A 12,640-nucleotide genomic window follows, 5' to 3' on the forward strand; every position below is an offset into this window, starting at 1 on the left:
ACAATAATTAGTCTGAGTCTCTGAGGGAACGAACTAGAAAGTATTCTATATTACTTGCGAACGCGTATACTTGCGTGAATATTAGTGCGTGATTTCGCCCTAACAAGTTTTTGGCGCCGCTGCCGGGGACTCGGCGTATTTGTTTAGTTTATGTACTTACCATCATTGGTCATTAGGACTCAGTGATTAGGACGTAGTAGTTAATTACTCTTTTCGGTTGTGTTTCAGGTACTTTAGCAAGCGTTTATGCAAACTCGTTCTCGTGCTCGCAAGAGGACCTTAGATACAGCTGAGGAGAAAGACGAAGTTCTTGATACTCCGGAGAAGTTAGATTTTGAGGATTCGGATTCAGGAACTGAGCAGAAAGAACCAGTAAACATGGGAGATCGTATTGTTCAAGCTGATCCAGCTCTTATGGATTTTTCTCGGCCTAAAATTGATGACATTCAGTCAAGCATCCTTCATCCGGCTATTCAAGCTAACACCTTTGAAATCAAGCCGGGCACTATTCAGATGGTGCAGAATTCTGTTTCTTTTGGAGGAGCGGCAACTGAAGACCCCAACATGCACATAAGGAATTTTGTCGAGATCTGCAGCACTTTTAAGTATAATGGCGTGACTGATGAGGCTATCAAGTTGAGGCTTTTCCCATTCTCACTGAGGGATAAGGCTAAAGACTGGTTACATTCTGAACCAGCTGGGTCCATCACTACGTGGCAAGATCTTGCGCAAAAGTTTCTGGTGAAGTTTTATCCAATGGCAAAGACTGCTGCTATGAGGAGTGCTCTTACTCAGTTTGCGCAGCAACCTACAGAATCTATGTGCGAGGCTTGGGAACGCTACAAGGAAATGTTGAGAAAATGTCCACATCATGGAATGCCGGATTGGATGGTAATCACTGGTTTTTATAATGGTTTGGGGGCCCAATCTCGGCCCATGCTCGATGCAGCAGCTGGAGGCGCCTTATGGGCTAAAAGCTATACTGAGGCGTATAATCTTATCGAGACGATGGCTGCAAATGAGCATCAAAACCCAACTCAGAGGATGACGTCAGGCAAGGTAGCAGGTATTCTGGAAGTTGATGCAGCCACCGCTATTGCAGCCCAGCTCCAAGCGCTATCAATGAAGGTTGATTCTTTGGCTACGTATGGAGTTAATCAAATAGCTATGGTTTGTGAGCTTTGTGCAGGTTCTCATGCTACGGATCAGTGTTCTCTTGTCAACGAATCTGTTCAGTATGTGAATAATTATCAGCGACAACAGCAGCCTGTGCCAGCGACCTATCATCCTAACAACAGAAATCATCCAAATTTCAGCTGGGGGAATAATCAGAATGCTATTCAGCCACCATATCAGCAAGGAGTGAGTAAACAGTTTAACCCACCTGGATTCCAGCAACCACAGCAGTATGCTACAAGGCAATCATATCCTCAACAGGGAAGTGCAGCTGCACCTACTAGTGCTGATTTTGAGGAACTTAAGCTGTTGTGCAAGAGTCAGGCGGTTTCTATCAAGACCTTGGAAAATCAAATCGGTCAATTAGCCAATGCAGTGCTCAATCGTCAACCTGGCACTCTTCCCAGTGACACGGAAGTACCAGGCAGGAAGGAAGCTAAAGAGCAAGTCAAGGCTATTACCTTAAGGTCTGGAAAAGTAGCTGATGCTGAAAAGGCAAAAGAAGTCGAAGCTGAAGTTAGAGATGAAGAATCTAAGCAAAAGGAGAAAGCGGCGGAACCAAGGAAGACTACTGTTGAACACACTCTGCCTGAGGCTAATACAGGGGAGAAACAGCTCTATCCTCCACCACCTTTTCCTAAGAGATTGCAGCAACAAAAGCTGGATAGACAGTTCGGGAAGTTTCTGGAGGTGTTCAAGAAACTTCACATCAATATACCTTTCGCTGAGGCTCTGGAACAAATGCCTAGTTATGCGAAGTTTATGAAGACTATTCTTTCAAGGAAGGTGAAACTGGATGACCTTGAAACCGTTGCTCTCACGGAAGAATGCAGCGCTGTTCTGCACAAAAGTTACCACCAAAACTGAAAGATCCAGGAAGCTTCACCATTCCTTGCACCATTGGCAATCTAACTTTTGACAAGTGCCTTTGTGATTTGGGAGCAAGCATTAATCTGATGCCGTTGTCGATCTTTAAAAAGCTGGATCTGCCTGATCCAAAACCCACATACATGTCGCTACAATTGGCGGACCGTTCCATTACTTACCCAAGGGGCATAGTTGAGGATGTGCTCGTCAAGGTGGATAAGCTCTTCTTTCCTGCAGATTTTGTTATTCTGGATTTTGAGGAAGATAAGAAGATTCCCATAATCTTGGGGAGGCCTTTCTTGGCTACTGGCCGTACCTTGATAGATGTGCAAAAAGGGGAACTTACTATGCGGGTCCAAGATCAGGATGTGACCTTCAACGTATTCAAGGCAATGAAATTCCCTACAGAAGATGAGGAGTGCTTAAAAGTGGATGTGATTGATTCTGCGGTTACTTCGGAACTCGATCACATGCTAATGTCTGATGCATTGGAAAAGGCCTTAGTGGGGGATTTGACAGCGATGATGAAGATAGCAACGAGCAATTACAATATCTGAACGCTTCTCCATGGAAGCGAAAGCTCGACATACCATTTGAATCTCTTGGTACTTCTGACCTTAAGAATGCTGAAGGGAAGCTCAAACCATCAATAGAGGAAGCACCTACCTTGGAGCTCAAACCATTACCTGAACACTTGAGGTATGCTTTTTTAGGTGATTCATCTACGTTACCTGTTATTATTTCAGCTGACCTTTCAGGTAGTGAGGAAGACAAGCTCTTAAGGATTTTGAGAGAATTCAAATCGGCTATAGGATGGACCATAGCAGACATCAAGGGGATAAGTCCTTCATATTGTATGCATAAAATTCTGTTAGAGGAAGGTAGTAAGCCAACTGTGGAACAGCAGCGAAGACTGAACCCATCATGAAGGAGGTGGTGAAGAAAGAAATTCTGAAATGGCTAGATGCAGGCATCATTTATCCTATTTCTGACAGCTCGTGGGTGAGCCCCGTGCAATGTGTACCTAAAAAGGAGGTATCACTGTGGTCGCAAATGAAAAGAATGAGCTCATCCCTACTCGAACAGTTACAGGATGGAGAGTATGCATGGATTATAGAAAATTGAACAAAGCCACAAGGAAGGATCACTTCCCTCTCCCATTCATTGATCAAATGCTTGACAGATTGGCGGGACATGAGTATTTTTGTCTTCTGGATGGTTATTCCGGGTATAATCAGATTTGTATTGCACCAGAGGATCAGGAAAAGACTACCTTCACTTGTCCATTTGGCACATTTGCTTTTCGTAGAGTTTCGTTTGGGTTATGTGGCGCCCCGGCCACCTTTCAGAGATGTATGATGGCTATATTCTCTGACATGATTGGAAATAACGTCGAAGTGTTCATGGATGACTTCTCCGTCTTTGGACACTCATATGATGAATGTTTGAATAATCTGCGCGCCGTACTCAAAAGATGCGTGGAAACTAATTTGGTGCTTAATTGGGAGAAATGTCATTTTATGGTGCGTGAAGGCATTATCCTTGGGCATAAGGTCTCTAGCAAAGGTCTGGAGGTGGACAAGGCCAAGGTGGGAGTCATTGAAAATCTTCCCCCACCTAATTCGGTGAAAGGAATCCGTAGTTTTCTCGGTCATGCGGGTTTTTATCGGCGATTCATCAAGGACTTTTCAAAGATATCTAAGCCGTTGTGCAATTTACTTGAGAAAGATGTGCCTTTCAAATTTGATGATGAATGTTTGGCAGCATTCGAGACTCTCAAGGAGAGTTTGATCACGGCACCAGTTATTACAGCACCAGATTGGACAGAACCGTTTGAGATGATGTGTGATGCGAGTGACTATGCGGTAGGTGCAGTTCTGGGACAGCGCAAGAAAAATCTCTTCCATGTGGTCTACTATGCGAGTAAGACTTTAAATGGGGCCCAATTGAACTACACCACTACTGAGAAGGAGCTTTTGGCTATAGTCTTTGGCTTTGAGAAATTTCGATCTTATCTGCTTGGTACGAAAGTAACAGTATTCACTGATCATGCAGCTATTCGCTATCTGGTTTCTAAGAAGGATTCGAAGCCGAGACTCATTCGTTGGGTGCTTTTACTTCAGGAATTTGAGTTAGAGATCAAAGATAGAAAAGGTACTGAGAATCAAGTAGCTGACCATCTCTCTAGGTTGGAGAATCCCGATTCTACTTCACAAGATAGGACGTTAATCAATGAATCTTTTCCGGATGAGCAGTTGTTTGCAATTCAGGAGGAAGAACCATGGTTTGCAGATATTGTAAACTATCTTGTCAGCAATATAATGCCCTTAATTTGACATCCGCTCAAAAGAAGAAGTTTCTGCATGAGGTGAAGTGGTATATGTGGGATGAACCATATTTGTTTAGACAGGGAGCTGACCAGATCATCAGGAGATGTATCCCGTTCTGTGAGACGGAGGGGATATTACGAGACTGCCATTCCACGGTTTATGGTGGACACTATGGAGGTGAGAAGACGGCAGCTCGTATTCTGCAAGCAGGTTTTTTCTGGCCTACTTTGTTCAAGGATGCTCATCAGTTTGTTTTAAGGTGTGATCGTTGCCAAAGAGTGGGAAATTTGTCAAGGAAGGATGAGATGCCATTAAATGTGATGCTTGAAGTCGAGGTCTTTGATGTATGGGGAATCGATTTCATGGGGCCTTTTATCTCGTCTTGCAATAATCAGTACATCTTGCTGGCAGTCGATTATGTCTCAAAATGGGTCGAAGTTAAAGCTTTACCGACAAATGATGCAAAGGCAGTGCTAAATTTTCTTCATAAGCAAATTTTCACAAGGTTTGGAACACCTCGGGTAATCATAAGTGATGAAGGATCGCATTTTTGCAACCGTAAGTTCACTTCTATGATGCAGCGTTATAATGTGAATCATCGAGTAGCTACTGCCTATCATCCGCAAACAAATGGTCAAGCGGAAGTGTCTAACAGAGAGATAAAGCGCATTCTAGAGAAGGTTGTTTGTCCGTCAAGGAAGGATTGGTCTTTAAAGCTCGATGAAGCTGTTTGGGCTTACAGAACAGCATACAAAACTCCACTTGGGATGTCACCGTTTCAGTTGGTGTACGGTAAGGGATGTCATCTACCGGCGGAGCTTGAGCATAAGGCCTACTGGGCATTGAAGAAATTGAACCTGGATTTAGATGCAGCTGGTAAGAAAAGAATGCTTCAGCTTAATGAACTTGATGAATTTCGACTTCAAGCGTACGAGAATAACAAAATGTATAAGGAAAAGGTGAAGAGGTGGCACGATAGGAAGCTACATCCTAAGTTATTTGTGCCAGGGCAACAAGTTCTGTTATTCAACTCTCGGCTCCGACTTTTTCCTGGGAAGTTGAAATCAAGGTGGTCTGGACCTTTTATTGTCAAAACTGTGTTTCCACATGGAGCGGTGGAAATTTTTGAGAATGATTCGGACCAAGCATTCAAGGTTAACGGTCAGCGGTTGAAGCACTACTATGGGGACATGGCAAACCGAGAGGTGGTTAGTGCCATTTTGTTGACTACTTGAGAAAGGTACGGAACGTCAAGCTAATGACGAAAAAGAAGCGCTGCGTGGGAGGCAACCCATGAATTGTTGTTACAGGAACCCTTAGAAGTTAATAACCTATCCAAAAACACAAAAAAATCAGAAAACAGGGGCTGAAATTTTTTTCCAGAGACCCTCTGCGCGCCCGCGCAATGCTGAGCGGCCGCGCAGGGGTCGAGTTCCAGAAAATTTTTTACAGTTCAGAAAAAAAAAAAAACAAAACAAAAAACCCATACAGCCCATAAACCCACGAATTCTTTTCCCATTACCCCATGATTTTATCCCTCAACCCCACTCCTAATCTAATTTAACCTACTCCACACCCTATATATACATACACCTATCCTACATATCTCCCACAAACTTCCTACACTTAAACCCTCTCATAAACATCAAAAATCAGTTCTTACACACTTTTATTCACAAATCAATGGCACCCAAGAGAGCACGCACTTATTTGACTAGCAGCAGCACGAGCTTCCTACTGCTGATTCATCACGGGGTACTGCTGCAAGGCCTCGGTTAACTGACAGCAGAGCCAGCGGAGGAGGAGTACTACTCGGCGTTGGGGAAGCCGATTCTGGAAGGAGAGGGGGGGTTTTTACCATCAGGCGAGGGATCGTGAGTTGCTTGCCCATGATTGCAGAGAATGGGTGATAGCTTTTTGTGAGTCACCCGAAGCAAGTACCGATGAGTGTTGTTCACGAGTTCTACGCGAACGCGAAGGCTGAAAAGAATGGTTTTTCTGTAGTTCGTGGGCTGACGGTTGATTATCATCCTGCGGCGATTCGCCGTGTGATTGGACAGCGAGAGAGAAAGCCCGAGGAGGAGAACTGATATGAAAAGACTGCTGAGGATTTTGACTTGGATTTGATTTGTGCGACTCTCTGTCGACCGGGCACAGTTTGGAACCGCAGTCTAGCCAATAATGATATCGTCACTTTCCGGCGATCGCCATGAACAGGTATGCCCGTGCATGGAATGCATTTATATGTGCTAATATTTTGCCTTCTTCACATGCACACGAGGGTCCAGTTGAGAGAGCACAGTTTGTTGTGGGGGAATTCTGAATGAGGAATACTATGTGGACCTTGGTGAGTTTATCTACCAAGGAATTCTGAAGTTTTTTAGGGGAGCAAAGCATATGAACATCCTTATGCATCCACGGTTACGAAACTATGCCGAGCAGTAGGAGTGAACTGCCGGCTCATGAGCAGTTGCAGTTGCCAGCAGCTCCGATAGATTCTGGCACTCTGAATGGGATGCAGGAGTGGACCAGTGGTGAGCCTGAGGAGCATGGGCTGGGTTATCGTCTTCCAGGAGGATGTCCAGCACGAGGTGCTACTATGGCTAGGCCAGGGTCGTGGTGAGGCTGGTTCTTCGAGAGCTCAGGAGGGTGCTGGGATGGGTGATGCCCAGTATAGGAGGCTTTCACGGCGGATGGAGTGCCATGTATGAGACGCAGAGCAGGTTTGCTCAGGAGCTCACCCTTGCGTTAGGGACTGCTTTTCGAGGCCTTGGAGCTGATATCAGTGGCCAGTTTTTGGTGAGGACTCTGCATACCCGCCGCCTGATACTCCACCCACTGAGGGTGATGATGATGATGCCTCCGAGTAGGTATATACCCTGTGTTCCTTTCTACTACCTTCACTGGGGACAGTGAAGATTATTAAGTTTGGGGGTGGTAGTTAAGGAATATTTTGTGTGTGTCATATAGCTGCATATTCATGATAGTTAGTTCATATAGTTGCATAATTTTTGCCATATAGTTTTTTTATATAGCTTTATTTGTTTGTCATATCATATAGCTCATGCATATACCATGATCCCTTTTGCAATGATTTATCGACTGAATTGTGATATTGATGCGAGTGTAGTGATAGCATTAAAGTGATATTAAGTTGTGTAGGTTGATATGCATGCTAGAAGCACTTGTATTTTCACTAAGTCTTAGAGAATGCTTAAGGGCTAGATTGTTGTTATGATCTGATTATTTTCGAGGATAATCTATTTATTATGCTTAGAATTTGATAATAGGTTCTTAGTGGTAAAGGCATGAAAAAAAAAGAAAAAAAAATGGAGTAAAAATGGAATTTGTTGCTAGTTGTGGCTAGGCGTCAAATGGCTAGTAGCCGGCTTGCATGTTATGCGAGTAGTCTAGGGTTGAGCAAGATGGAGCGAAACGCACTTGCTCAGAAAGAAAAAAAAAATTTGCATAATTGATCAAGAGTGGGCTCTTTGGTATTCGAGTTATTAAGTTCTTAGGGGACTTGTGCCTAGTGACCTAAGGCTTTTAGAGTCTGGGATCCGCTAACCTAACGCTCGTTACATGGATACCATTGTATAAGTCTTTTGTGGACCTCACTCATTGCACGGTCAAATAAGCATTTGAGTTGTAAATAAAAAGCACGATTCCGTAGTAGGCTCCAAAGTTCTTGCAGTGTTGTATATCACTTTGTGCCTAGAATTTTTATTCTTTGTATAATCGTAGGATTGCCTTGAGGATAGTCTAGTCATAAGTAATTGGTCTAGTTCCGAAGCATATATGTTAAGCATTTGCACACACCATGTTTCTGGCTGTATGTCCGTTTGCATGAGTTTATTGATCTTTAGGGTCTAACTGCATTCGTTGAGATGTGACAATTTGGTTGGTTAATTGTAGTAAGGGGATCGTTGCATTTCATATAGATTGCATTCATGCGTATTTTTATTTGTTTTGAGTCTGTAATGCTGAGGACAAGCATCGATTTAAGTTTGGGGGTGTGATAAGTGGCATTTTATACCACTTAGAATGTCTTAAAATGGCTTAAATTGGTGTCTTGAAATCAAGTATTTTTGTGTATTTGATGCGTTTTTCTAGTGTTTATGCATTTCAGGATATTAGTTGCATTTCGGAGGAGGAATCATCAAGAATAAGCCTTGGCATGTGTTCACCATTGAGAGAGGAAAAGAACGGGCAGATTACGGCGAAGAAACGGAGCAAACCTGGAATTTTTCCAGTAGGGTCCTGCGCGCCCGCGCAGCAATGGTGAGCGGCCGCGCAGCAGCCTTGCGCGCCCGCGCAGAAATGGTCTGAGCGGTCCCGCAGCAGGGTCGGGGAAAAAGATGAATATTTTAGACTTCTACTTCTGTTTGGCTTCCACTTCTATGTAATCTGAGTTTTATGGGACTATTATATAAGTAGATTTGAGACGTTTTCATAGAAAAAAAGAAGGAGATTATGTTTTAGATTGTGTTTTTTGCGCAAGAAGCAAAGGAGATAAGGAAGAAGACCGAGTTTAGCACACCGCACGAAGAGGAAGCATATTATTCTTGTGATTCTTGTTTCGTTGTAACGTTGGATGCTAGTTTTCTTGCTTTGACTTATTTACTCTTGTGACGTACTCTGTTTTAATATAATTAGTTAGTTATTATTTCTTGTGTGTTGTTATCATGATTTCTTATGACCCATGATGGCGATAAGTTCTATTATGGGCTAATCGTGATCATGGGGTTGCAACGGATTTATTATGGAATTCTTTAGTTAATTGTTTAATACTTTAGTGTGTGATGATTGCATGATATCTAGTATTGGTTGTGCGTATTCGTCTTATGTGCGTCCGCGAACATATACGATAGGGTGTTAATCTCTTGTGAAGCGACGGTGGATCTTGAGATTTAGAACTTGCCATGCTAGCATAGGTTCATGTACGTTGTGCATGATTAGTGGTAATTTTAACAGTTTATTTGCCTATGTAATCAAAAGGAAATAACTTGTGCTTAAATCGTTGTGTTGTCAATTTCTGTAGACATATAGGAACTCAACATGATTGTATGACTATTCAACTTCTATCTTAATTGTGGATGTTTGGTAGAATGGTATTAGTACAATGAAAGTTGGCTTTTATCAGTTTTGTGTTGTTCGATTAATGTCATCACTGTCACATGTAAAGGTAATAACAATGGCTATAGAAGGAAGTAATAATGAAGTTGTGATCTCATGAGTGTTTTATTATGATAAATTGAAGTGTTTAGTTAAGTGGTTAATTAAGTAGTTAATTATAGTTAATATTTAATCAACAATTTTAAGTGTTATTATCTTAACATTGAGAAGTATCATACATTGGTGAGTGAGTTTAATTAGACAATAACTTAGTCTGAGTCTCTGAAGGAATGAACTAGAAAGTATTCTATATTACTTACGAACGCGTATACTTGCGTGAATATTAGTGCGTGATTTCGCCCTAACATGTAGCTAGGCTTGGGTACACTAATCTCACCCAGCCTTATCCTTAGGGTTTCTTTGACTTTCACCCCATCCCTCACCTGACTCACTCTCCTCTCACACTCCCCTCTTTGTGTTTGGTAGTTTTTGTAACTGGATTCTTTTGAAAGAAACCAAATGGGGCTTTCTTTGCTATGGATTTTGAAGTTGTTGATTTGGTAGCTTGGGTAGGCATCTGTTGGGTCATTAATACAAATGCCATAGCCACACTTGAAGGCAAAGAAATTTATGAGGTTGGAAGCGTAGAGACAGTGGTGCTTAACTCACTTACCTGAGGGCCCTCCATGATTGGAAAGTAGAAGAGGGGCACCTCTTTGTGGTGATTTGCTTTGTTAAGATCTGTAATGATTCTCCTTTTCTGAACCCAACAATTCAGTTTGTTGGTTGGATTCTCAACAACAATTCTCAATAAGATGGTTAGCCAGCATCATAAAGAATCTAGCATAATAGACACTTTTACCTCTTTTATAAGTTCCTCTAACTTATAACCTAACTCAAACATGATCATGTCACTGAAGTTAAAGTACTTATCAGTAACTAGCATATAAAGCATGTTAAGCATGGCAATGTTAACAGAATCAAAATTACTCACTTTACAGAAATACCTTAGTTACCACATCACATAGATAACTCCATATCCTTTCTAAGACCTAGCCTCCTAATCTCACTTAACTTAGAAGTAGAAAGTGCATAGCCCATAGAATTTAGCATGGTAACTCAATTATCATCAGTGTGTGGAACAGTAGTAGTGTTATTTGGAATTTTAAAGCATGCTTTGAAATGTCACTATTAATGCAGAACTGCTCCTTTAAGAGTAAAAGTTATGGTTTGTTAGAAGATTGGTACACAGCAGTGTCCATATCTCCTCACAACTTCACAGTAGATTGTGGGTGATTCCAGCATAGGTAACTGAGTTTACAGCTCTTCACAAAGTCCATCATTTGTGAAAATCTCTAGATTGTGGAATCTCCTTGTTCACAAGAGCTACAAAGTTGTTCTTTTCATAGATGAATCCAGACTGGGACATGATTTTAACTACTAGTGCCATTGTTAAAGTATTGAAATTTTGCAGAGAAAGTATTTGCTTTGGAGAAGAAAGAAGTTAGAGAAATGATTTGAGAATGAAAAGGAATAGAATAAAAATGAATTAGCTTTTATACTATCTCAGAATAAACTGTCAAAAATAATAAAGTGAATTAAAGTAACCAATCAAAATAGCCAGAATAGCCGTTCAAAATAAATAAACTGTCAAAATTCTATCAATTACTGCGTGTTATACTTACAAACTATAAGTATCCCGATGGATAATGTTCAGAGTTTTAACGGCAAGATTGAGACAATTCGACGGATGAGAATAAAAACAATATCCGTTGGGTTATAAAATAATCCAGAAAAGTAATTGATTTTCATTAATAAAATTATTCCGACGGATGATCAAACTCGATGGATAATGATCATCCGTCGGGATGTAAAATTTTGACTTAGCCAAAATTTCATCCAAAGCAGAAAAATCAATTAAGTTTATAAAGCAAGAAAAATCAATTAAGTTATAACTGCATCATAAATTGCAAAAATATCTAAAATGATTCAAGAATAATTAAGCATACCTAATTCACTTACCAACCTTGAAAAGGTGGATTCATAAAGTGGCTTGGTAAAGATATCTGCAAGCTGCTTCTCACTTGGAACAAAATGAAGTTCCACAGTACCATTCATCACATGTTCCCAAATAAAGTGGTACTTGATGTCTATGTGCTTTGTTCTTGAATGTTGTACTGGATTTTCAGTGATGACAATTGCCTTGTTTATCACAAAAAATGGGAATTCTGTCCAACTTGTAGACCATAGTCCAACAATTGGTTTTTCATCCATAAAATCTGTGCACAACAACTACCAGCATCAATATATTCAGCTTCAGCTATATAAGTAGAGACTGAATTTGCTTTTTTGAATAGGACACAAGCTTGTTCCCTAGAAATTGGCAGGTTCCGTTATACTTTTTCTGCTCTATTTTACAACCTGATAATCTGCATTTGAATAACCAGTTAGATCAAAACAGAATCTCTAGGGTTACCAAATGCCAAGTTTTGGTGTTCCCTTGAGATATCTGAAGAATTCTCTTTATAGCTACCTAAGGAGGATTCTCTAGGATCAACCTGAAATCTAGCACAAAGACAAGTAGCAAACATTATATATGGCCTATTAGCAGTTAAGTAAAGAAGTGAGCCAACCATGCCCTATAACTTGAAATATCCCAGACTTTTCAGTAGTGTTTAATTCAAGTTTAGTTGTAGTGGCCCATGGGAGTTTTTGCAGATGTGCAATTCATTAGATCAAACTTCTTAGAAGATCATAAATATATTTAGTTTGACTAATGAATATTCCATCACTAACTGCTAACTTGTAAACCAAGAAAGTAAGTTAGTTCTCCCATCATGCTCATTTTATACTTACTTTGCATCAATTTGGCAAACTTTTTACAAAGTTTTTCATGTAGAGCCAAATATAATATCATCTACATAAATTGAACAAGTATACTAGAGCCATTAACATTTCTAAAGAATAAAGTTTTATCAACAGTACATATTGTGAAGTGATTTTCCAAAAGAAACTGATTATAAAGTGTCATACAAGGCTCTCGGTGCTTGCTTCAGTCCATAAAGTGCTTTCAAAAGATAGTAGACATATTCTGGGAAATTTGGATCTTCTAAACCAGGAGGTTGACTGAGATAGACTCTCCTCCAAAATCT

The 12,640-nt window shown here is 40.9% G+C and overlaps 1 non-coding gene across 1 annotated transcript; it reads right to left on the bottom strand.

Annotated features, from left to right (window-relative positions):
* Positions 1-771: 771 nt before the first annotated feature.
* LOC141703219 (small nucleolar RNA R71) lies at positions 772-878 on the bottom strand. Its single transcript, XR_012567412.1, has one exon. It is a non-coding gene; the product is annotated as a small nucleolar RNA R71 (small nucleolar RNA).
* Positions 879-12,640: the final 11,762 nt, after the last annotated feature.

This window comes from Apium graveolens, unplaced genomic scaffold (assembly GCF_009905375.1).
Source record: "Apium graveolens cultivar Ventura unplaced genomic scaffold, ASM990537v1 ctg6338, whole genome shotgun sequence".
Taxonomy (NCBI): Eukaryota; Viridiplantae; Streptophyta; class Magnoliopsida; order Apiales; family Apiaceae; genus Apium; species Apium graveolens.